At 44.3% G+C, this 27,577-nt stretch overlaps 1 protein-coding gene and 1 long non-coding RNA gene across 2 annotated transcripts in view; one reads left to right on the forward strand and one right to left on the reverse strand.

The window, feature by feature from the left end:
* LOC126529216 (uncharacterized) overlaps positions 1-27,577 on the reverse strand; it is a 530,839-nt gene that overhangs the window by 433,846 nt on the left and 69,416 nt on the right. Inside the window, exon 3 of the long non-coding RNA XR_011896100.1 lies at positions 10,744-10,853. This is a non-coding gene — a long non-coding RNA (uncharacterized lncRNA). The remainder of the gene's footprint in view (positions 1-10,743; positions 10,854-27,577) is intronic.
* The window catches only part of LOC126529215 (uncharacterized), a 233,015-nt gene that overhangs the window by 96,169 nt on the left and 109,269 nt on the right, over positions 1-27,577 (forward strand). The gene's annotated exons all lie outside the window — the stretch shown is intronic.

Raw genomic sequence — 27,577 nt, forward strand, 5'->3', positions numbered from 1 at the left:
CCTCCAACAACACACAAGGGAATTCTGCGTTTCACAAGGGCGTTCTCCGCCACCTGCCGGTGTATCCATCCACGGCGTAACTATTCTTCTGTGCTACAAGGTCCGGTACCGGACTCCTACCCCCGGACAATTTGACTTTTTTTATAAATATTTATCACAGAGTACGCACATTGTCGAAAATCACTTTACAACATGACAGATCCGTTTCAAGCTCCAAGGATGGAAGTTTAGGCAAATCTGTCTGGTGTAGCAAGTCTGGTGTACTCCATACTACACTTTGTGATTATTTGTTGAGTCCAACGGATCCAGCATTGTCCATGAATAAACACAAATACGTCCAGCGGTCGTAGTATAAGACATAACAGGGTAGATTTCGACAAATTTTTGCCTCATAGAATGTAATTGTATAGCTAAGAGCCAACATTAACCTTATTGTACAGCTAACCTTAACAGGGTCTTTCATTATTTCATCAATGAATAAATAAACTTTCATTTATTCGCTATCAAAAACCGTTCCCACCATGCTTTGACGGATAGCTAATCATCTAGGTCTTAGTCAAAGACGAACTGTATATACAACTCAGTCATAGGTTGAAGTTCACTGATCAAACATTATAAAAAAAGGTAAATACGAAAAAAATTATGGGGTTTTACGTGCCAAAATCACTTTCTGATGATGAGGCACGCCGTAGTGGAGGACTCCGGAAATTTCGACCACCTGGGGATCTTTAACGTGCACGCAAATATAAGTACACGGGTGTTTTCGCATTTTGCCTCCATCCTAATGCGGCTGCCATGGCCGGGATTCGATCCCGCGACACACAAATAAAAAGTAAATACGAAAAAAAAAATAGTAAAGATACAAAAAAACAGTGCATTGACCTACAAACATGCGTACCTCATCACTACTGCCGCGAAGAAATAAAAAAAAAGAAGGCTGCATAAAAATCTTCATGAGCGGTTCACACGTCAACGTTTAGATTATTGACATTTGAGAGCTTGGCAGGTATTGCAATGGGTCACAAATTTTTCCAGATTTTAGGAGCATAAAATTCAGCATCTCCGAACTGTATACACACATGGGCCACCCGAATAGAGTGATTACGCTGGAGCGTTCCATGAGTCAAGTTTTCGTTTGGTTTCCTGCTGTTGCTGCTGCTGCCAGGTGTATTTTGCATTGCAATGTCTAAAGAAATCAGGGCTCTTTTCGAGGAACTGAAACATGAACTTCATGCAGAGTTCAAAGATTTTAGAGATACATTTGAGAGAGATTTTCGGAAAGATATGAGGGAGGTGAAGAACAGCCTGACGTTCATTAGTAAAGAGTATGACAGAATGAAAGTGGAGAACAAAGAACTGAAAGAGGCGAACGTTCAACTTGAAAGTCGGTGCAGTGACCTTGCACAGCAGTTGAAGGCTCATGAAAGTCGTCTCCTCCATGCCGAACAATACTCTCGAAACACAAACGTTGAAATTAAAGGTGTTCCTTGCAACATGCCAGAGAACCTAACCGAGATAATAGGTAGAATTGCAGCAAAAGTGAATGCCTCTATTTTGCCAACTGACATCGACGTAATTCACCGCGTCCCGACAGCAAACTCGGCAGTAAAAAATATACTTGTGCAGTTCAATCGCAGGCAGGTCCGTGACGCTTTTCTTCAGAAAGCGCGCGCTGCAAAATTGGTATGCTCTGACATTGGTTTTGATTCTGACATGCGAATTTTTGTTAATGAACACCTTTGCCCTGAACTCAAGCGCATTCTGGGTGAGGCAACTGCGCAGAAGCGCCAAGCCAAATGGAAGCATGTTTGGGTGCGCAATGGTAAAATCTTTGCTCGTCAAACCGACGATACGCCCACAATCAGAATTACATGCAGAGAGGACATTGCGAGGCTCACTACGTCATCAGCTAGTGACTAAAGCAAAAGGTGTCACTGGCTCAGTAATGGTAACGTTTGAAAACATGTCGCATGTCTATGCTTCTGAAACCAAGCGCATTTGCAGTGCGACATGTTTATTCTGTAGACGTTTTGTCATACCCTCGTACATCCCTTGTAAGTATATTATACCCAAAACAAATTGCGTCATATTACGTTGTTGTGTCCCTGTGCTTAAGGTTGTGGCACAGTTTCAGTCGTGATGAAGCATCCAGTTTGATTGCCCAAGTTTATATCGTACAAACTGACAGTCCCACGTGGTTATTGTTACTGTACCAGAGATATCTACATATGTCAGCAAGAACTCGGCCTTGCAGTTACACAAGTTGCGTTTCCCAACCATTTTCCGTATGGTCACGTACTTTATTCTTCTTATCATTTCTAGATGACAGTCAATCGGTATTTTGATCGTGTTTGCCCCTGTGAACTCGGATCTAGTATGAAAAAGAAAGGCTTGTTCTCAGCGTTGCATTTAAACATTCACTCAATGAGGCATAAACACGAACAACTAGACCAGCTGATACATAATCTTCCGGTATCTTTTGATTGTTTTATGTTTACTGAAACATGGTGCGCACAAGAAAATGATCTCATTTCGATGGAATCGTTCTCGCGTTTTTTCTTGAACAGAGGGACCCGCGGGGGCGGCCTGGCTGTTTATATTAAATCTTGTTACGCATTCGACCTTGTTGATGAATTTCAGTCATAACAAATGACTATGAAATTCTCACATTACGTCATAACCATCATATCTTATCTGTAGTGTATAGGCCCCCGAGCGGGAACAGTGACCAGTTTCTCAATTATGCAAACAAATTTCTAGAATTCTGTTCTAGTAACCGTTATATAGTGGTCATGGGTGGCGATTTCAATATAAATATAGCTGAAGATAATTAGACGTCACTTAGTCTTGCCAACATAATTGAATCCAATGGTTTTACAAACGTAATAGTGTCTCCCACAAGAATTACGGCTTCCAGCCAGACAACTATAGATTTATACGTCGTGAATGCAGACACTACTGTCGAATACGCTGGTACATTGTCGTCCGACCTTAGCGACCACTGTCCAATTTTTGTGTCGGTTGTACAAAAACTTTCAACTTTCACTAGAAAAGCCCATACTACCTATCAGTCAATTAATGACACAAATCTTAATAAATTCAGAGAAATGATAAACAGTGCTGACTGGTCCGAAATTTATACTAATAACAGTGCAGATGAAGCGTACAATATATTTATAAATAAATTTCGTGAAATATATGATGCATGTTTCCCGTGGTCCACAAAGCGCCAATCTAAAAAAATGAGAAAACCATGGATTACGCCGTCTCTTTATAAACAGATAAAAAAAGAAAGACAAGATGTTTCAAAAATTTTTATCCAGCCGAGATTTGGCCGACCTGACTGCCTTCAAACAGTTCAGAAATAAATTAAACAGCGAGTTGCGCAAGGTGCGTAAGGAATATTATACGAATATATTTGAGAAAGACGGCCGCTGTGATGCAAAATTAGTTTGGAAAACAATAAACGCAGTCCTTAACATGCCCAAGCCCTCCAATTCTATAGGAGGTCTTACAATGAACGGTGTAACCTTAATGGGTACTGAACTAGCGGATAGCTTTAACAAACATTTTGTTGGTCTCCCTAAAACAGATTACAACAAAGATGCTACCTGCCTAATTTCTGTACAGACACCTGACTCCTTTTTTCTCCACCCTACGCACCCATTCGAAGTTTTTGCTACACTAATGGCCTTCAAGAATAGCTCCAGCCTTGACGCAGAGGGTCTGTCAGTAAAACCAATAAAATTTGTAGCTGACCTTCTGCACCTCACTTGTCGTATATATTTAACCTATCGATATCTTCATCTGCCTTCCCAGACAGACTAAAGCTAGCCAAAGTGATTGTTATCCATAAATCTGGGACGACACAAGACATGAGCAACTATCGACCAATATCGATTCTGCCAATTTTCTCGAAACCACTAGAAAAAATTTTGCTTAAGCGTTTGGAAATTTACTTTAATGATAATCGCCTTTTTACAGATTCCCAATTTGGTTTTAGACAAGGCTTATGTACGGAATCTGCGCTACTTAAACAAAAAGAACTAATTTTGCAAAACATTGAAAATAAACTTCTAACATTGGGTATTTTTGTCGATTTCAGCAAAGCATTTGACTGTATTAATCATAACATTCTTTTAGATAAACTTTATGCATACGGTATAAGAGGCAATCCGCTTAAGTTGATAAGGTCATACCTTGAAAAACGGCAGCAATCCGTATGTGTTGATGGTTGTAGCTCCAGTTTTGAGTATATAAGATGCGGAGTACCGCAGGGCAGTATCTTAGGTCCGTTCTTCTTTAACGTATATATAAACGGTCTCGTCCCTATTTCCAAGAAGGCTGAATTTATAATATATGCCGACGACACTAGTTTATTTTTATCTGGAAACTCATCGAATGAACTCCTCTTTGAAGCGAACGTCATATTGGAAAGCCTCCATAACTGGTCACATGTAAACAGTTTAAAGATTAATCATAATAAAACAAAGGCGGTTATTTTTCGTTCGATAAATCGGAAAGTAACCATATCAATCCCACTGCTTATTGGAGACTACGCTATTGAAATCGTAAGTAAATATAAATCTCTTGGCGTAATATTTGACGAACATCTTAAATGGGCTGATCACTTCCGTCATCTTTCTTCAAGCTTATCGAAATCTGTAGGAGCTCCTTCACGAGGTCGCGACTTGTTTCCCGTGAAAGTTAAAAAAATTAATATATCATTCATTATTTCACTCTCAAGTAAGCTACTGCCATCTTGTGTGGGGAACTGCGGCTCGCGTGCATGTAAACCAACTACTACGTCTGCAAAAAAAAGCTATCCGCATAGTTTCTGGCTCAGATTACCTAGCTCATACCAGACCACTGTTTATTAAACATGGAATATCTCCCATTCATCATCTAGTGTCATTTAGCATTCTTCGCGCCTTGAATAACTTAAGCTTACCTCGGGCTAAGTTCATAATCCAACTCTCATCGGTGACACAAACGCACACTCATACAAGCACCAGACGGAAAGAGAAATGGCATTTACCCCGACTTCGCACAACGTATGGCTCCCAAATGTTGCATTTCCTGGTTCCGAACACACTTAACACAAACAAATGGTACAAAGAAAATATGAACCTAAACAGAAAAACAATTGTTCAGCAATTTTTTGAGCATGTGGTGGGTTCAAACCCAAATTAGGCTAATAGTGTTTTTTTTTGCCATTGTATAAAAAGAAATGCTGCTATGTATTGTTTGAACTTGATATATTATATCGTAGTGTTGAAATGCAATTACGTTTTACTCCTTCTGTTTCTGCTATACCGCTGTATTATGTTTTTTTGTTACTTCTCAGTGCATTGTATATTTGAATTTTTACTTTGTATTACATTAAGTTTAATTGTAATTCTGCATTGTGTATGGTTCCTTGATTCAGGATGTATGTCAAATTGTACTTGTTTTCCTTCACTGCTGCCATTTTGTAAATGGGCCCCGGACCCCGTCAAGCTGCTTCAAGGCAGCTTTTTGTCCCCGGCCTTTTTCTCTTGGAGAAATAAATGAATCTTGAATCTTGAAAGTATAAGTAGCCGGTGCGTTCTGAGCCGCAGCTTCGATTTCGAAGATCGCTGACTGCTCGCCGTGATCGTTGTCCTTTGAGTGAAACTTGCGTTATTTCTTTTTCCGGAAACAAATTCGCCCCACAAGTACTTAGTTTCATGACTCACAGTTTTACTACCGTGTTCTTCGCCGTCACTAGACAACGTAACAATATAGACATAGCGTATAGAATAAAGCACCACCTGTGTATGACGTATAAATTGTATCGGTGATTCTGCTTACAGGTTCGACTTGTGGCAGTATAAAAGTTGCAGTTTTCGCTTTTCTTTTTTTTTTTCCTGATGTTTTCCAACCTTCAAACGCTTTGAAAGTTGAGTTTGCGGCTGAGGTCCTCTACGACTCTTTACTACGTTACCTCATTAGTCCCCGACACAGCGCGCCAGCAGTTCAGCGTAAGCTGGGATCACAGTAGAGCCGAGACGTTCAACGCGGAAAAAAAGCATCAGCTGCTTACATCGCCTTATCTCCACCTCGCCAGATTTTCGTCAACAAACGCCCACGCCACATGCGTCTCAGGAGAGGCTGCGAAGTGGGCGTATCGGGCGCCCGCTTCCGAGGAGATTTCTCTCTCTCTCTCTCTTTCTTTCTTTCTTTCGTTCGTTTTGTCCTGCCTTCACTACTCCTTTCTTTCTTCGTTCATTTTGATTTGTTTCGCACTTCGTCTCTTCCTGCATTCACTTCTTTTTCCTTCATTGCTTCTTTCTTTGTTTCAAACGTGAGCGGTGACCAGTGCCCCAAGACGCGGTGGTCCAGCCGCTCTTTAATTCGAACCCACTGCTTCCGCCTAGGTGTAAGCTCCCCAACAACTTGTGGTTGGGGAGCGTCAGGGTATTAGCAAAGCCACGTAAGCCTTGGCAAACGGGAGAAAGGAGAAAATGCGAAGAAAAAAAAATGGGGGTGTATGTTAGAGCAGCCCTCCAGGCGTTTGTCCCCATAATAATCCCACTTTAGTTCCCCCGCGGTCTTCTCACCGGTCTTTCGTCCGGCGACTTCCGCATTTTGTCCTTGCCGCCTTTCCTGTTTTCCTTTTTTTGCAGTCTTCCGCTTCCTACTGGGAGTGGCCATGGTGATCGAGGCTGGTTCTTTTCGGGGGTCGCGGTGGTGCTTAGAGTGCTCGCTAAGGGTCGTTTGCTGGTTGTAAGTGAAAGAGTTAATTTAAGTCACGATTCATCGCCACGGCATTATGCCTACTACGAGGCTTACTGCTGCCTGCGCCCCCTGGCGAGGTCCAAATAAAGGCAGATGGAGGAAAATAGATTGCATATTATCTCCATTTAAGGTGACTTCTGACGCTCAGTCAAGATCAATCCTTTTTTTTTCTCGATTGCTTTCTTTCGTACGTGCTTTCTTACTTGCCTTTAGTTGGAATTGTGCTACTCATTCAAAACTGATCTCGCTTCATTGTCGTCAGTCACTGTATCTCGTGCAAGCTGTAAAATGACCCCTTCATGCTGTGTATTTACTCTGGCGCCTCATTCATCCGTACTTCAGAGCATAAACATCTCCGTCACCTACATCGAGTTTCCAGTTCCGCCTATGGAACCGTATTTGAGCCTCTAAATTTAGAGTGGCACGTCAACACTTTGCGTCGCCTGTTTCGTTCTATAAGGCTTTGTTAGCATTGGTATATGATATAACATCGAAGGCAAATTTTATGCACGTTTTACAGCAGGGGCAAATATCTAAGTATCGTGGATCATCAAAGAGAACAGCAGACTTCAGCGATTCCTTGAGCCGTACACTCATTTGCTGCGAGAGCAGCACTTTCCCAAGATGAAGACTACCATGCTATTTCTACTCGCCTGCTCTTTTCTAAAATAATTTCGCCTACCGAGTACGAGGAACTGGACAAGAGCCCAGATGTTAGGGGGCGGCTGGCTAAGGGGAACGGAGCGTTCATCTAAAAGATAATACTTTAAAGTAACAACAGAATAATTATTATTTATAATATTTAAATGGCAATAATAATTGACTGATATTCACTAATCACTGTGTTTTGACTTTTACTTTGTGATGCATGTCACTGTTCCTCTGTACGACATAGTAACGCATGCTGTGGGATTCGAACTACACACATGGACAGACGTTAGCGCTCTCAGGCGCCCGATTCTCGAGGCGGTTCAACATATTACCGTTTGAATTTGTTTTATTCAGATGATTAAAGTGACTTGAGTTCGTTTTCGTTTCTTTAGTGCGTTCTCAAGAGGAGGAGGCGATGCGCTCAGTGTCGTAGGTTTCGAAAACTTGTGTATGCTGGTCCCGTTATATAGGAATCATAAAAAAAAGTCCCATTTTTCTCTTTACATCGTTCAGTAGAACACCTTACAAGCACCTATACCTGCCGCACCCGTCGGCAGCATGGCATTTGAAATGTATTTCAAGTACGAAGTGTTCTGACACTATATTTTTAAATCAGTGTTTGTATAAACCAATATTATGGCTGCACGTGACAAGGAATTTCTTGTGTTAAAGCCTTCCTATCTTTTAGACTCGACGAGTCATTTTTACGGTCCTCCACCGGGGATTATTCAACTCTGAGATCATAACTGTTGGAACTGACGCCACAAGCGAAATGACGCAGCGTCCCCTACGAGATGCGAGCCACATTTCTGCCCTGCATATTTGCATTTCTGCAATACATGGCAACTGGCAGCCGGAAGGCCTGAGAGCTACTGTCTAAACTACGTGGTTTCTGCAGCTGTGACATCACTGTCGCTATTGACATTGTCGATGCTTTCGATGTTGTTTTGCACCGACCGCCTCATTCTTGGCGCGCCATTTATTGTGGGCATGAGCCATGATCGAGAGCATATTACCGTCATTGTCACGCGCGCCTCCTTTTACGTCGCCGATGCCGTTTTCATGAGCAAGGGATTAAGAAATTACGCGCAAACGCAACGCCCGTTTGTCAAGCACAATTAGTATGCGATGTACGTAACGGCACCCTCGGCCGGCACAGTATGTGTTCGTTCTGGCTTCCGAAATGCATTCACAGATGCCGCGCTGTTCTCGGAGTCTGTGTGCAGAGCAAAGTCGTTCACTGCATTGCTCAGCACTGTTTCTTCACGCTAGCTCGGTGGTGAGCTCTCTCGACTCGCAAATGCACATTGTTTCACTAACGGGGCTTCACACCTCAGAGGGAGCTGGCTGGGAAGAACGTCTTTCTTGTTCGCTCTGTGGCAATGGCGAAGCGAGGAACGACGATGTGACTTGAAGTAGACAAAAAGAGAGTCGCTGCGTGTTTTCGAAGACGACAACGGTGGTCGTCGTCAGCGCAATAGAGTCGAAGGACAAGGCAAACCTAATGCTAACTGCGGTACCTGTAAAGTTTTAGGTCGTTAACCGGCGCGAGTGATTAAAAAAAATATTCCAGTCGTAATGGCATCAGGGCTACTGTCGGAAGCATTGTAGCCTTTTAGGCCATGATTAAAATTAAATTGTGGCGTGTTACGTGCCAGAACTACTACACGATTATGAGGCACGCCGTAGTAGGGAGCACTCCGGAATAATTTTGACCACCTGCATTTCTTTAACGTGCACCCAGCGCACGGCACATGGGTGCTATATTTGTTTGCATTTCACCGCCGCCGAAATGTGGCCGCCGCAGCTGGGATTCGATCCCGCGACCTCGGGGTTAGCAACGCAACGTCAAAGGTACTACGACCACCGCCGCAGTGGCTTAGCAGCTATAAGTGTTGCTCTGCTAAGCATGAAGTCGCGGGATCAAATCCCGGCAGAAACGCGAAATGCAAAAAAAAAAAGAAAGAATGCTCCTGTCTGGTGCATTGGGGGCACGCGAAAGATCCCCTGGTGGTCCAAATTATTCCACAGAACCCTGTCACGGCGTGCCTCATAATCAAATGGTGGTCACGGCCACTAAAAAGCCCAGAATTCAAAGCCACTACACCACCAGGGCGGGTAAGAGCCCCGTTACCACCTTTTTTTCAGCATATCGCGCGATCTAATTTATTATTTATTTATTTATTTATTTATTTATTTTACATGTACTTTACAGGCCTTCGAGAAGGCATAGTGTAAGGGTGGAAATACGGTAACATATTAGTATGGAATCGGGAAAGAAATAAACATCAGCATAATGAAAGGAGTAAGCACAGAACATGGAAAATTAATACATTAGCAAATACAATATGTGGAGCAATAACAATAAATGGTAAACAACAATATAATAACATTGTAAACGTTTTTTCATGTTATACAGTAGTAAGTATTGTAAAAAAATTGGGAGCACTGAAATTCTTTAACATTGTAAAAAAAATGCAAGAAGATTGCAAAAGAGATGACGTGTTTAGACGGTTGAAACGGCATATTGATCGGTTAGCAGATTGCGAAATGCAGTGTGTTTAGATTGGCATGCAATGGTATCTGGTAGTGCGTTCCATAAACGAACCGTACGGGGCAAAGCTGAAAAATTAAAAGCGTGTGTGTTGCCATAAATTCGGGTGTAGCTGAACTGATTGTTCAGTCGTTGTGACGTCGAGGATGCTTTTTTCAGGTTTGATATGGTTAGGCTAACTGTGTGAACAAATCTATGGTCCTGTACTAATCAGCACTAAGAATGCCTAAAGCAATATCGTGTAAAATAACCTGTCAAACTTTGAAATGCCGGAGTTTTTACAACCCGATTTTGATTAACCTTTCTCCTTTATTTTAGGATGGGTTCTTATCGCCCACAACTGTTTACTTATACGGCTATCCGGAAGCTCGTTTTAATGATCTGAGTTCAGACACTTTTCTTCACTCCTTCCTCAGAAATTTTTAGCTCCATCTCAGGTTTACCTGTCCTGTGAACTTGTTGGTAGTTTTCAAACTTGAATATGTCCGTTGCGTTTGAATTCTTCGCAATTTATTTAGCTATAAAGCTTTATTTTATTTTTTTTTCTCTCTCATGAAGTTTTTCAGCGAGATCAATTCCTTTTTGCATTCCTGGCGCATCGTCCTGATCTCTGAGGCTTCCGTGCTTATTTATTAGCCCAATTCTTCAAAGAAACCGGAAGGACTTCCTGGCGAGCGATCGATTCGAGAACGGCGCACTGGCACGGTGGGCGTTTTGAAAATAACGATTCTCAGTGTAAAGAACGGCGAAGCTCACTTTTGTATAGAGGACCCTCTTACCTGCCAAGGTGAGGGTGGCGCCAATCCATTAGGGTGCCTTTCTTCTCAAAGCGCGCTGCCGGTTCCAAGCCGCACTCATCTATCAATCCGACGCAGTTCTTGCAGGGGCCCTGGTCGGAGAACAGAGTTATTGGTTGCGATGAAATCTCATTATAGCGAGCAGTATCGGGTCTTTTCACCTTCCGGGTTACTAATAATAGCGTCTTCTTATTGCTTCCTCCCGCTAGAATAGAATCTTCTCCCATTGCTAAATCTAGTTCGTGGACATGGTTAACATGGCAGTATACTAGTAACTTATGTGAAATGTTTTGTAAGCGATTGTACAAGCTCAAGCACTCAGAGTCTGCTTTGGTTTGCCCAGATGTACGTCAACAGAGGCGACTCTTGCGATTGCTCGGGACCATCCAATGCGAACTCACATTACGGTGGAAGCCCTGAGAACGCACATCAGACATTTTGCACGTGCCCCCTATCACCACCTTGCAGCACTACCTTCAGACAGGCACCAATCATCATTCTCTAAAACTATCAACAAGTACAACGACAAACTTCCCTCGGGCTTCACCGCTGCATCTAAACCATCGATACCCCCTTGGTGTCTTCTCAGCCCCACAGTACATCTCAGTGTACCAGGAATCGGAAAAAAGTCTGAACTGTCGTCGCCTGTCCTCAAACAACTGTCTCTGCTTCTTCTGCACGAGAGGTACGCGGACAGTGAACACATTTATACTGATGGTTCCACAAACACCCAGTATTCGTCCGGTGCTGTGGTTGTCCCAGCAAAAGCTATTACCATCAGCTTCAGGACTGACCACCCGACAACGTCGACATCTGCTGAACTAGCTGCTCTTCGCGCTGCACTCCGTTTCGTCAGTCGGGAGCCACCTCGACAATGGTCCATCTTCAGCGACTCAAAGGCAGCCCTACAATCTGTACTATCAGCTCTGCGTCGCGGGCCATTCGAACAGCTCGTATTCGATATTAGATGCCTACTCCATACATCACAGGAGAAAGGACACCACGTGACGTTTCAGTGGCTGCCAAGTCACTGCGGCGTCACTGGAAACGAAGACGCCGATAATGCCGCTCGGGCAGCTCTTGAAGACGCACAAGAAGAGGCCATACCGCTTTCACGATCCGACGCAGCTAGCAGACTTCGAGTGCTTGCACAGGAGATGACGCTCTCTTCATGGTGCACACCAAACAGCCAGACCAACCAGAGCAACCGGCAATACCACCTGCCCTCTTTGATGCATCTCTATATGCCAACTGGACTCCGCCGAAGCGAGGCGACTCTGCTTTATCGCTTATGGTTAGGGGTGGCTTTCACGAAATCTTACTCATTCCGCATTGGAATGGCCGACAACGCTCTCTGCAATGCCTGTCTTTGCGAGGAGACGCTGCAACACATTCTGTGCGACTGTCCTGAATATAATGTTCAGCGACAGTCCCTGGCATCCGTTCTCGCGCACCTTGACACTAGACCATTGTCCCTCGACACGATTTTCACATGCCGCCGACAGAAGACATCGCAGGTGAAGGCGACGAAGGGACTACTTCAGTTTTTGAAAGAGACGGGATTGGACAAGCGGCTTTGACAGTGTTATCACGTACAATGCCAGATTGATGGACTCTACCGGACGATGTTTGTGTGCTGTGATATGTGCTCTCTCTCTCTCTCTCCCCCTTCCCCATCTTTCATCGCCCCCATCCCTCTCCCATGTGTAGGGTAGCAAGCCGGTTACGCTAAACTGGTTAACCTCCCTGCCTTTCCTTCTCTAATTTTTCCTTCCTTCCTTCCTTTGTAAGCGATTGTTCTGGATAAAAAAGAAATCTTAAGAACGACAGAAATGCCTAAGTGTCTTTGTCTTCAATGCAGCAGCTCCTTTCGGTACGCGTACTGAAGGGTCTTACATTATGGGGTTTTACGTGCCAAAACCACTTTCTGATTATGAGGCACGCCGTAGTGGGGGACTCCGGAAATTTGGACCACCTGGGGTTCTTTAACGTGCACCTAAATCTAAGTACACGGGTGTTAACGTGCACCTAAATCTAAGTACACGGGTGTTTTCGCATTTCGCCCCCATCGAAATGCGGCCGCCGTGGCCGGGATTCGATCCCGCGACCTCGTGCTCAGCAGCCCAACACCATAGCCACTGAGCAACCACGGCGGGTTACTGAAGGGTCTGCACTTCGCGGTCAGTTTGGCATGGCGTTGGTATGGTTGCGACGATATTTCTCTTCTGTAGCGTTAGTGCAATTGCGTTGATTTATTGCAGAACCAGAGTTAGACAAACGCACTGATGGCCGGATGAATGGGCATATAGACGCACATAAACTAGCACAAACAGACCGACCGACCAAGCGACCGACCGACCGAACAACTGACTGCCGTATTTTGAATTTACGAAAAGTTGACCGACATAAGAACTATCATATAAACATTTGCAAGTGCGATTACCAGATTGCCCCGACCCTATTTAAACCACATTGTTTCGCCACTTAAGTGGTCCTGCATACGGATATTGCAGCGAAATATTTTCCCTAACAATTCAGCAGGGCATCTTTCATCGAGAGCAACACTCCGAATTGATAAAAAAACAAAGAAAATCTGACAAACCCGCTATTACAGAAGAAACTCATTTTGTAAACATCCCTTACGTCGAACGCATTTTATGCCTTTTTATATTCTAGTACTTTAGCTTTTTCATAAGACATTGAAACATCCATGTACACTGAAGAATCGATTCCCAAGAGAGTCTCTCTTGCTTTAACATGTACTTGCCCTTCATCGAACGGCGCTTGTGGGTAATGTTATCCCTGGCCTCACAGAAAGCGTCGCTTTTTCATTCTTTTCTTTAATTATGTGAAAGTCACCCCGAGAAAGGGTCAAATAACCTGTTCATTTTTTTTTTTTTGATACGACGAGGAAAATCACTAACTGCCGGAAGATAACGAGCCCATTATTGACATACTTGCCCTCCGTCCACGCAAAACCATCGCAGAAGGAGCCACTTATTTTTCACTGAGCGTTGAAAGGAACCCAAATTACAGGGCATCAGAGAGTTGGCCGGAACGACCACCCTGTTGACGTGGCATCATTACGACGGCGCCTCGAGACCTCGCTTAGCGGCATCGAACGAGGATGGCCCGTCTAACAAAATCCCGCCGGCTTAGAATTGCAGTTTCTGTTTCCACGGCGTAATGACGATATATGATCGCTTTTCTACGCTCGGTAGCGTTAAGCAAGTGCCTCGAAGTTGTGGGAGCATAGCGGCTGTTGGCGGTGTCACATAGCTGTAGGGGAGAACTTCTCGAACGACACGACCTCGGCGCGACCGTGGCAAACTGTACTTACTTCTTTTCTTGCGCGTTGCGAAGTATCGTTTGCGAAGCAAAACAATGAAAAACTTTATTATCTTCTTTCTGATATGGATAATTCTATGGTTGTTTACGCTGCTCTTCTGAGTTATTGTTGTTGGTGGTCAGCTGATACGTTAAGTACTCTCGAAACGAAACGGTGATTCAGTTGGCGAAGGAGTCGGAAGACGAAGCGTAGCACAGAATTCTTATAGCGTGTGCGCAATGGAACCTCGTGTACCAGCCATGGCTTTATTATTTTCAACTTAATCAATCAGTGCTAAAACACGTTTTCAGCAATTTTACATTTGACACATTGCCGGGCAGGCTCCCGTGTCAAAGCTCAGCTCGTATTGTTTATCTTCAAATATATCGAAACACCATCGAATGCATACTTGGACTCCCCGCCTTTAACCAAGTAACGTGCACTATTTAGCGTGCAAAAAGCGCCTCTCTCTCCCCCCTTCCTACATCCATGGTGCTTACTTTCTGATGAGCCCGCCCTCATCAATGTAGACTACCCTGATCCGCCCCAGTATTAAAACGATGCAATGTTGATGTTGTCACTGGATCACGCTTCCAATTTCAGGTATAACATAAACAGAAGTGAGGTCTTCTGTTATTTCCTTTCTTATGACAGGTTTACACGGTTACGCGAAGGCCATGCAAAGCTCAGTTTTCACCACACGTTCACTCTGTCCGAAAGGGAACTGAGCATTCGGCCCGAGATAGATTCAGGTGCACTGGCTCGAATGCCTACCGCCAAGTTGCTTCCCGATATTCGCAAACCACGGTAGTGGACACGCAGAACCTGGCAATACAGCACTGGCGGCGGGTCGCAACTCGCCAGCCAACCCGAGAGACGTTAATAACAGAACCCATTGCACCGGCGACCGCAGCGTCGTTGTTTGCAGACTGCACTAATTGACAATTACCCGTAGGAACCACTTCGTCATTGTTATATCGTCGTTAGAAGACAAGCCAAACGGCACACATTCACTTCCGCTTCCGCGTTGGCTATAGTGTTCGCCCAATGCGCGCCGCAGGTGTTCCTGACAGGTAGCCAGCTTTTCGAAGAAACAGACCACTCGCCATAATCTTGCCCGAGGCGCAGCCGTGGTATTATTTCCTAGTCGCGTTGTTTCGCTGGCAGTTAGACTAGCAGGTTTATTAGGATTGCGCTGGTGTAGCTTGTCTCCGTGATAACGCGTGGAGTTACGTAAGCGGGAATTGAGTGTGATAGTTACTGTTATGTTCCGTAGCGTTTGAGATTATAAGCACGCATCACTTGCAGTACGGCATCAGCTACAGTAGGCCACTCAACTCTGGGTTTTGATATTGAATTATATAAGTGAAGCGGTCAAGTGCTCGATTACGACATTGATTTCATGCGCGATTCAGAGTTGGGTATTCCGCAGCCTGTTGAACATTAAGTTTGATCGATAGCGCTTATCTTTCTTTACAGTAAGTGTCACAAACAGTAAATGTTGAATAAAAGCACAGATTCAAAAAGTGTTTACACTGCCCTGTGAATCCGCAACCAAAGGCAGCTATTACAATGTGGCACAACATTAATGTCTATGCTACAGAAACGTGGTGTATTAGTTTACACCCCGATAAAATTGAGCCATCGTTCATTTTGCTTTGAAAATGTTGTAGTAGTCTCAAGCCTACACTGTATGTGTGGAGTTACTATAAGTAATTAGGTTTTGTTCAACTTTACAAATTAATCCGCTCCTGACAGTGTGTAAATTCAACTTTTTTTTTCTTTAAAATGTGCCACGTCTAATCTTAATTGGCTAATTGGCTTAGCAGATGGCGAACAAACTTATCTCTCCGTTTCCGCGTGTTATGTGGCTACTAACAGCATATTAACCCGTCGTATTCCTAGGCGGAACAAGGATGGGACCCCGAGCTGTTTTACATACCCACGTGTTTCGCGTCCGCGAAATACGCAACACAGTTGATATAAGGCAGCTATATAAAGTGCAAGCTATTCTTCTGACTATAGTGAGCTGTGCAGAAAAAAAATTGCGGTTCAATTACATTAGAGGCCTTTTGTGACGGGAACGTGTTTGCTCCTCGAATGCGTATGAAGAATCAGCAACTACTTTATACAGCTGTACATAGCTGTATACAGCTGTATATAGCTATATGTATAGCCTCTACATATAGCTCTACTCACCCTTTCAACAAAGATTCATTGAAAGTATAAGCCCATTTGTCCATGAAGTTTTTTTTAATGAAACGACTGTGGCAGTGCCGATGGGCCGAATATATACCTGAGAGTAGTTTTACTAAGATTTATACATATATATATATATATATATATATATATATATATATATATATATATATATATATATATACATATATATATGTACGTTACCTTCCCCCTTGAAGTCACACAAAGGGAAAGGTAGGTTGACCTTTCTCTTTCCTCTCCCTCCCTCTCTGAATCTTATCTTTCTACTCCCTCTTTCGCGTGCCCCAGAGTAGGGTAGCCAATCAGATGCATTTCTGGTTAATATCTCTGGTTCACTCCTTATTTCCTCCTTTCTATCTATCTATCTATCTATCTATCTATCTATCTATCTATCTATCTATCTATCTATCTATCTATCTATCTATCTATCTATCTATCTATCTATCTATCTATCTATCTATCTATCTATCTATCTATCTATCTATCTATCTATCTATCTATCTATCTATCTATCTATCTATCTATCTATCTATCTATCTATCTATCTATCTATCTATCTATCTATCTATCTATCTATCTATCTATCTATCTATCTATCTATCTATCTATCTATCTATCTATCTATCTATCTATCTATCTATCTATCTATCTATCTATCTATCTATCTATCTATCTATCTATCTATCTATCTATCTATCTATCTATCTATCTATCTATCTATCTATCTATCTATCTATCTATCTATCTATCTATCTATCTATCTATCTATCTATCTATCTATCTATCTATCTATCTATCTATCTATCTATCTATCTTAGGGCCTTAAGCAGACATGAGACGTAGAATAAAGATACGAAACCAAAACTGCGATTATGTAACGACATCTCAGTAGCTAGTAAAAACAGGACCAAGGTAGATTCACTTCAAATACTGGCTGTGTATATACGAAACTGAAGAAAAACAGGCGACATTAAAAAAAAAAGGAAACTCGCTTGCTCCGACAGGGCACTACTTCGCGATGACCGTACACACTAGAATTACACTGGCCACTGATCGGCGTTTGGCACACAGTGCGAACGCAATGCTTTGCAAAGACCTTTCACGTGCAGTGGGTCGGTTTATGATGCTTACGAATCAAAAGGCTGAGTCTCAAAAATCAAAAGCGTGTATTCTATATTGACTACCCCTGCATACTCTCTATTTAGAAACAACAAAGGCGAAAAAAAAAATGAAGAAAACTTATCACGAAGCAACGGCGAAGTGTAGTCAGCCTTTCAAAATACGTAGCACATTTCGAGCGTTGCCACAGAACACAGAAAGAATGAACACGGGAGCAATGGCCTTAAGAGACATAAATCTTTCGAGAGCAGTTCGGGGCAATGTCTATAGGGTAATAAAGTTTACATGCTTGATCGAAAAGTGGACGCTCTCATTATACCTGAGCTTTTCAGCAATCCCGAAAGGCGCCCTGACGACTGCATTTGAAGGCGAGTCTCCACAGCCCGTGGACGTATACGACCTATGCTAACGCAACCTCAAGGGTCACCGAACATTCGATTGGAGCGGCTTTGTGATGCGTGAGTTAGGGCGTAAACCAGTACTGCAAGCCTGCAGTTTACAAACACCGAATGAAGGGTGCAGTCGCGCTTTAGTTGTCGTTGAGACGCTGAAAACGAGACGTCAGCGCCCGCCAAATGTCCAACTAAAAAAAAAAATTAAACAAGAAGTTGCGGCAGTACCACTTCAATCAGTAACCATCTCTATAGGCTCCTACAAAATTTTACAACGATTCGCTTTTCTTCTCTCTCTCTCTTTCTTGCTTTCTTTGGTAGACGGTCAAGCGTGACAGATTCAGACCCGACGTGCAATCATTGGAATTGAGTTGCGTATGTTAGCAAATATGGAAACTTTCGTTCCACGGTGTTATTTGCTAGAAGCAGGACGTGTCGGAGGCAGCATTTTTTTCCCAACGTGTACTGCGTGAATCTTTAGAAATGGTAAATATTTATTTATTTATTTATTTGTTTGTTTATTTCCGATACCCTCAGGGTATAAATGCATCACACAGGGGAGGGGCATACATAGTAAAAGTGAACACGAAAAATAATAATAACGGAAAGAGCGAAGCATTACACATAATAATTACACACTGCCGTAAACTACACACGATAAACTAATGTATGGTACCATAATGAGTTTGACAGGGCATATTTAAAGGCAGTTGAATCAGCTATGTCCGTTATGAAGGCAGGTAACCGATTCCAGTCCCTTGCGGTTCTGGGGACAAATGACTGCGAGCCGGCAGTAGTTCAAAAATGTGATATGTTAACCATATGAGGATGATCAAGCCGGTGAGGGCGAAATGGCGCTAGTAAAGGATGAACAAGGTTCGAAGAGCCTAGTTGTGGTAGTACATTTTGCGGGAAAAAAACAGATGCGTGACTGCTTTGTACGGTTGGCTTTGGAAGGAAGACTAAGGGTAGCTTTCCTTTCTGTGACGCTGGCATTGCGATTATAGTTAGCTGAAGACATCAAGAATGGGTTCAGATTTAGCGACAACGCTACAAGCTTGAGCGGATCCTTCTCGGAAAACACAGCTTGTTTAAGAGAGAGGGCTCAGAGTTCATATCTCTCATGCGACTGCTTCATAAGGAATGCAATCCTCGTAATACAAGTAAATCATATGGCAAGAAAGAGAGAGAGAGAGAGAGAGAGAGAGAGAGAGAGAGGAAGGTAGGGAGGCTAACCAAGTACGTACCTGGCCGCCTACACTACACCTGATAAGGGCGAAAGGGGAAAGAATAGATAAGAAGGGGAGAAGAAAAGTTCGAGTCAGTCATTCACAGAGTCAGTCGCAGAGGAATGCCCACTGCCACAGGCGCTCGCACAGTCCAGTAGACTTCAAGAAGCGCAGAAGCGCCTTTGTGGCCTTTTAGAACGCCAGAATAGTCCAAAAAAGAACCATGCCCTCACCAAGAACAGAAGAAAAATAAAGAACATGACGGATCGGGCCCCGCACGGGCCCCTTCATCAAGGAACCCGCACGGGGCCCAAAACGTCATGCACTTTATTTTCATTTTATTCTTGGCGAGTGCATGTTTTTTTTTGACACCAGTATGTTCCCTCGCCAGACGAGTTTTCATCGAACACTTGACAATGCAAGAATGCATAGACAATTGCCCGAGGATCTTCTTCCTTCGAAAGCACTCTATTACCTAATCGGGTGAGTTTAGCTCACAAATTACGCCGCTGAGCGTCAAACGATGGACAATGACTCAGAAGGTGCTCTAGAGTCGCATTACAACCGCACGAATTGCAAGCCGCACTGTTGGCCGTTCCTACTAGGAATGAGTATGAATTTGTAAATGCGACGCCCTATCACAGACGACACACTGCAGCCGTAATCACGTGGAAAGAATACTGATGCTCTTATGCGAAGGCAGGCTTCGAACGGCTTTTTCAGCCACTCTGGTGATGGTGCAGCAGCAGACACACAACGCCTAGAGAGCGCCTTTACTCTCCGCCTCCTCTCATAGGCTGGTGTAACCTGATTTGCTGGCGTCACGCTCAGTGCTCATCCACAATCAACAGCAGAAGTGAAGTTACTTGATGCAAGTACTGAGGAACGAAAGACCGAATAGGAAAAGCAGGAAGCATCAAGGGCCTCTCCATTTCTCCACCACCAGGGGCGACATCACCGGAACAAATTAAGTTCAGTCAATGCTGTTGTGATGCGTACACATTAACGCAATGCGCATTTCCTCGACCCACAATGGAATCAACGCCTATTCTGACCTAACCGCTGAAGCCACGAGAAGCATCGTTTGATGCCTTCCCGCTACAGCGACGGCGTCGACGTAAAATTTTGCTAATCTAAGATTATTGGGGCTTACAGGCATTGGTACTTACTGGCCGGGCAAAGGAACAAGAGTTCAGGATCGCTAGTCAGCCTCTAGAGCTGTATAGGGGTACGTTTACCTAGGTCAATTAATCACAGGGAGCCCTGATCATGAGCGGGAAATTCATAGAAGAATAAAAATGGGTTGTATCTCATACAGCAGACATTGTCTGCTCCTGACTGAAAGCTTACCATTATCATTGAAATTAGTCATTTGGCGGGCGCTAGTTGGAATCGGGTGGCGTAGGAGAGGGGTAATTGGAGATCGCAAGCAGACGCATTCGTCCTGCAGTGGACATAAAACAGGCTGATGATGGTGACGGTGATGGTGATGACTGGCAAATTTGAATATTCACAGTCGTTACGGAAGCTACAAAGAAATTTGAAGAAATAACTTCGTTGGCGTGCTTAAAAATCGATAGAGTAACTTTTAAATAAACGGTAATGGGAAAACTGTAGAGAACAAGTGATGCAAGGCGTCTGCCGTTTAAAGCGCCTGTCTTCCATGTTTTGTCGCGGTTGCTGAGACTACTACTGCATCGGTCGGTCGGTATCTCGCTGATTGCGCGAAGTTGTCACGTTTTCGGTTTGTAAACAAAACCGTTGCATGAGATGAGACGTTGGATAGAACGAGAGCAAACAGAATTGCACGCATCGCCTTTTGCTGTAAAGCATTAGATTAACCGCTTCGCTAAACCTGCGCTTCACCTAGATTTGAACATGGCCATTTAGTCGGCATAACTTTCCATTGATTATGTATTGGCATAATTCCTCACTCGTGTCGACGTCGGAGTTAGTGTTACCACGCAAAAAAGCCCAAGCTGCGCCAAAATAATATAGCTTGTTGAGCTGCGGATTCGAACCAACGACCTCCGGGTTACCACGCTAACCTATGCAGCCACTGTCGGTTCGTCATACGCGATCTTTAAAGCGGGCTTTTTGTATGCTTGAAGAAGTAGATGCAGTGCAAGGCTCGAGCCAATCGCAGGCGTCTTCCCCCCCCCCCCTTGAGATGGGGGAAAGGGTGTAATCAGGTGTTCGCTCGCCGCGCGCCCACCGTTTCCCGCCAGTTCAGGCCCGGCAGCCAGATAGGGAGACCGCGTTTGGTTCGTTCTGCCGAAGAGAAGACTACGTTGAAGGAACGGCAGCGGGAGCGGGCTGCGCGTCGGGCGTTCGGCCGAAGAACAGGCGGCGTTTGATGAATGCCGCCGGCAACTGGCTCGAGAACGGGCTCGTCGTCGACGTACCGACCTCGCCGTGAGGGAGCGCGGAACCGAAGATTTGCGACAACGACGAGCCGCGGATCCCGAACTTCGCTTGTACCCATCTCCACAGTAGTGGAAGGGCGCTCAATTTCTTTATTTATTGACACACGGGTTAGTAATCACTGTCGTCAGAACAAAAAAAAAAACTAAATAAATGGAACACGGAACGTATGAAGTAATGTTTCAAAGACTGAATTGTAGGGTTTAAAATGAGGTTAAAGCCCTTATAACAGATGGTATTCCACTGTAAAGAACATACAAAAACTATACAGAATGTTTCCGGATGCGACCACGTTCTTTCATGAGTCAGTTCTCTTGTCGTAGCAAGCAGATTCTTGGTTAACAGAAATGGTCAGGTAGTAAGTACGCATCGAGTTTACAGAGATATTTCTGTTTTGATGCAATAAACTTCGTTTGTAAAACGAAACGGACACAACAAAGAAGGCGAGGACAGCGCTATACAGAAGCCTCTGCCATTACGACAAATGTACACCTAAAATAAGCCAATAACTTCTGGGATTTGAAAACGAAAGTAAATGGTTTTGTTGTACGTGAAAACGCTCAAGTACGAAAAATACGGAAGATGTTCCACATCTATTTCCGCCGTCATTACGTGGTATTGCCACGTCGGTCCGTATGACAGAACAAAGCTCACCGTGAGAAAACGTCAAAGTTGGCTGTCAGCGCGACAGCATCGCCGCCAGTGCGACAGCAAGTCGACCCTCATTGCTGCAATAATTTTTGCGGCTGCGACAGTGATTCACACCGCGACGACAGCAGCTCTACGTCCTTAAGATGCGGCGAAGCTTTCATTACTCAAATATATAAAAAATATAACGACGTTTTCGACGTTTTTGCGTTGGCGGACTGCGCTCTCGAGACATCAGCTTAAGCACTATTAAGCCCCACAAATCTGTCGACTTGAGCACAGCGCTTGCACAGCTTTCAATATTTCACGATTTCTTTCCCGCAAGCCCTGCCTCTTTGCGATTTCTCATTCCTCGTTTCGTGATCGTTTTTACTTTCCTTTTAAGGTCGAGAAAATTAGAGTAAGCACTCTGGAAGCTCTTAGTGAGGAGTTCAGGAAAGTCGAATGCCAAGGTTCGCAGACTTCCTCATCAGATTATATATGTGAGCAGGCCAGAAGCTTCGTCTCGCTTTACGCGTTCAGCACAGCAAGCTAATAAGCACAGCGGGCGATTTTATGCCTAAAAAATCGCGCTCTCCGCTACCTCCTCATTTCCATCGTTCTCCTTTTCTTTCTTTCTTCCTTCCTTTCTTTTTCTTTCTTTCTTCCTTTTTTTTCATGTTCGCTCTTTTCTGTGTTGCTTCCTTATTTGTTTTCGTGGCTTCTTTGTCTCCCTCTTTGTATTCCGTAGCATTTTCTATACATCATCTGCAGTGCTATAGACGGACGAGAACAAGGAAAAAAAAACACAGAACAAACGCTGTCCATCTACTCAAAGTCTTCTTTTTTTCCTTTTCCCATAAAAGGGAGCTAAAATACTACTTTCTCGATGCGAAACAAGCAAATTTCTCATAAAGGTGACGCGTACAACAAGATCCCGAGCCATCTATAAAAAGTTACCTTTCCTCTTGATAGTCATACCGACGCCTGACTGATGCAGGCGGCACCACACTGTTTCACGACGTGAAAAGCTTCGGCAATTCCAGCCGTTTCCTTGCTGTTTCAACTATCTTTTTCTTGGGAGGACTAGTTAGACCTCCAACGTATAGCGAGAGAATCCGAGGCGAGCTCAAATAGACGTTGTCTGCTCTTTTTAAACATTTGGCCTGGATGAAAAAGAAAGAAACAGAATTTTCTGATGCTAAGTGCTGTACGTCGCAAGAAGCGTACGAGATCCATTACTCCGTATATCTTTGTTTTGTTTTTTTCCCCTTGCACACTATTCTCCTAACGCATTTACGGGTAGGCGTAATTTGCGCTATCGCTTCACGCTTTATTGTTTCGAGCAGCGTAGTTAGTCTGAAAAACTGGGTGCTCGTTAAAGTGACTCCCCTGTTTCACGCCACGGGCACAATGGGCTAAGTCGAGCGATAAGAATGTCTCAAGGAGAGTCCCTAGGGTTGTTTCACTTACCTTTCTTCTTGTTCTCGTTTTTCTTTTGCTTTTTGTTTGAATGTTATACGTGACATCATTGCTCAAAGAATAAAAAAAACATACAATAGCGGATAGCGAGCTATATTTTTTTCATCTTTTTTTTTTTGTAGACAGACTCCTGGGCAGTTTCCGTCATCATGCACATTCAGTATCATAAAGCAAAACGAACACCTAGTAACAAGACCTAAGTTAAGGTTCTTTTGGCGCAGAGTATGGAACATTCTGCTCGATTCCTCGTGAAAATATTCTATTTAAAAAGAACAAAAATATACTTGCGTCATCTAGCCTGAAGCTCTTTAGATTGCCCCGTTATGTAAAGAATGTCGTAGAGATGGGAACTGGGAAGATTACCTCGGAAGGAATAAGCTTGACGTAATAGGGCTTTTCTGCGTTGTTTTGTTTCGTAGTTTAACAGCGTTATCTCTCGACTGAGCCATTCGAAGGCGAGGATTCCTTTTTTATTATTTTTTGCTTTTTTTTCATCCGACTTTGCGTAACGAAGATGAATGCGCTTCAACTGCTTTGAAAGAGAGAACATATTTCTTTTCACGTGTAGATTTTGAACGTCTGCAGCATTGGCTCCCTGGAGGGACGTTTATTTTTAAAAAGAGAGCGGAAACTTTAGAACAGGACTACTTCACACAACTGTGTTATTGCTGTACTTAAGGTTTAATGATAATATGGCCTACATCTAATCAAAGATTGTCTTTATTTCCACGTTTACTGGTTTTTTTGTGGTATGCGACGAACGTACGTATAAAGGGCTGAATGCCCTGCACCGCGAGCTCAAAAATAAGCACAGGGCGTACAGCAAGACACTGTCTTTGTATCGGTGTGTTATGATGTCCTTTACGCGAAAACATTTACGTGCGTAAAATTGAGGTTTTTCTTTATTTTTTAGGTTGCACTTTTAAGGTAGAGAGAGAGAGAGAGAGTAATCATATTGAGTCCAGTTCGCTACCCTACCCGTGGGTAGGGGAATAGGGAGTGAAAGAGAGAGAGAGAGAGAGATAAAACACGAGTCTATACCGCACTTTCACATGCACTAACTTAGGTTCAGGATGTCTATACTTGGGCACTGAAGTCTGTTGCCTTCAGGGCGCTCGAACTGCTTTCTGGGCTAATGAACTGTGAGGCCAGTCTCCCAAGAGCCTTTGCTTCTGTAAATGGCCTGTCGTCCAGTCTATACAAGGCCCACTGGAGAGTCTCACGTTGGTTATCAAAACGAGAACAGTGGCACAGAAGGTAGCGTTTAATAAGCATTCTAGGCTTCGTTACGATAGAAATCAGCTGACGGCCACTCGTGCTAAGTGCAAACACATCAATGACTTCATTATGCAAGAAAAGGTGAGGCGTGCTGTTTTTGCGTTCGTGTTGTCCACTTCTCTTTTCTTGTGTCCGGTCTGCACGCCTCACCTTTTCTTGCATAATGAATCCTTACCAACTAGCTCGGCTTTCTGTAGTTCTAAGCATCAAAGGCTCAGTGAGGGAAAATAAATCATCTACTGACCACTTTTCGTAGTTGCGGCAGCTGGTCATCACGCTCGCTCGCATACGTGCGCGCACGACTCCGCAAACACACCCACAGACACACACACATACAAGCACCCTCACATACAAACACAGCCACACACAAACACACACAAACACACACACGTGGCGCACGCTCTCGCGCATGCGCACACGCGTGCAGACGTGCGCATGCGCGCACAGCGATATCGACAACGAGAATCACAGATGATCTAGGAGCAGGAAAATGTAGTAACGCGAGAAGTAGTGCAGTGTGTACTGAAACGCCGGAAAACAATGAACTATTTACATCTTTGAATGAAAAAGCCTCAGTGTGATAGCTGAAAGCGACCTTACTTCTTTTTCCTTTCTTTTTCTGCTGAAGTTATGGATTCATTATTACGCATCATGTCATTAGCAAGATGTTCAAAGATTTAAGCGCGTATAGTGTCAGCGTGTAGTGTGTTCGATCGTTTCTTGTCAAGATGATGCTCGTGCAGGCGTTGCCGACCAATAGATTCTCCAGATCTCCAACATCGCCTCTGTACGTAAAGTACCTTACACTTCAGTTACGTAGGATGCCGACAAATTTACGAAATCGAGAGCGGGTAAGCGAAACCAGTCAGAAGACAATTCAAATGCAAATTTCGTTCGCTCTTGAGCAACACACCCAAAAGAGAGTACCCGAATAGAAATGTTAGGGGCTTCTGGTGCAACTCATCTCCAAATTCAAAGAAGATGCAACGCTCAAAGCAACGGGAGTCAGGCAAAGCCACCGTTTCCCAGCATCGGAAAAGAGAGGTAGACAAACGAGGGGGAGGTGCAGCGAAAGAACCTGAGATAACATTCCTCGCTCTCTGAACAGCATTGACTCTCACATCGCGCTAGCGGACCCCGAGTCACTGACATAGATTTCATACACCCACGTGGCAGGCGCAGTCTCGACCTGCTATTTCGGCCAATGCATTCTGCGAAGGCTCGCTTTTCACGGGCTGCTTTTCGCAGCTGCCACAGTGCAGGAGCCTTTCGAAAGCAAGAGCACTCGCACACAATCGTACTGCCACGGATGAAGCGCGATGCCTCCTTTAAACATTCCATCGTTCGTTCAACCTGCAGACATGCATCGCTTCCCTCAACCTCCACTGCCTGAAGCCGAATGGAATTCGCAAGCACAAGCGTTTAGTTTCACCGCGTCGTCTGCTCCCCACACGGTTGCAGAAGGACAAACATTCGCGCCGACGTTTCTCGGCCCTTCTCGAAGGCCCCGCGATTTTGCGCGCACACTTTCTCCTCGAGAATTGCGTCAGCAAGAACGCACAAGCTCCCAAGGAAACGCCCGGAGCTGGCCTGCTAGGCCATGGCTCGCATATGCAACTGCCCGATGTATACGCGGCAGTAAATAGAGAAGACTATACGTTCGGCTCAAGTTGATTTACGTGGGTGGTGGCGGGGGTTTGGCGGGAGATGGCGTTTCGCGTGTGTGTGTGCGTGCCTCTGTGCGTGTGCGTGCGTATATGTGCATGCGGCGGCGAAAGGATGAACTATACGCGAAACGTTTTATGGACAGAGCGTATTGCAACATCGAGGTCCGCGTCGATGAAACCGACAGAAGTCTGGAAGCACTGCGATTCCCGGAGCCGATGTGCCCCATGCGGATGCACGAACCTCGCGAGCAAAGTGTAACTCAAAACCGACTTTGACCGCGCGCAACGCTGCCCACGCAGTCCAGGAACAATCTGAGAGGCGGGCGATGCTCCGTTGCAAATGTGGACGCCTGAACTTCGCCAGCATAGGCTTGTGCCAAATCTGCCTTTGACCGCTCATTGCTGCCCACAAATTTCAGTATGACACATCAAAACCGGGCAATGCTCCATCGCATTTTTTTTGTTTTTGTTTAACTGCCGTACGGAGAAGATCATCTTGCGCCTTACAGCGTGGCTCACATCTTTATACATAGTTCTCGGTCATCCGCCAAGCCTGGGTTGCCAAATCAGAGCGCCAAACAGACGACGACGTTTTGAGCAGACGGATTCACTGGCAGAAGACGTGGAAGCATCACGCGGAGTGGGCGCCATAGACAGACGAAAAAGAAAAAGAAAGGCCGAAACACGCTGATTTTAGAGAGTTTTAGTGACCCGAAGCAATAACGTCAACGTATACGAAACGAGGCCAAGCGCAGCGTGGGGTATGGAAACGTGCTTCAGGAAGCTGCAGGCTTCTAAAACTCGCTGTTACCGAACGTGAATTGTCAGTTCTATAAAAGCCGACCTACCAAATCTGCAAGTCACTTCAACGCCGTGCTCCAAACTCCGAGAAATCGCGGAACAAGCATTGTTATTTCGCCGCTTCTCCTCGGTGTTTATATTAAGTTAAAAAGCCCTAATGCTGCATTTGCCGGCTTAAGAAGTGCGAAAGCCAACGCACGATTATAAATGCAAGAGGATTAGATAACTGTTTGCCTGATGTTGTTGTTT

This window comes from Dermacentor andersoni, chromosome 8 (genome assembly GCF_023375885.2).
Source record: "Dermacentor andersoni chromosome 8, qqDerAnde1_hic_scaffold, whole genome shotgun sequence".
In the NCBI taxonomy this organism is placed as follows: Eukaryota; Metazoa; Arthropoda; class Arachnida; order Ixodida; family Ixodidae; genus Dermacentor; species Dermacentor andersoni.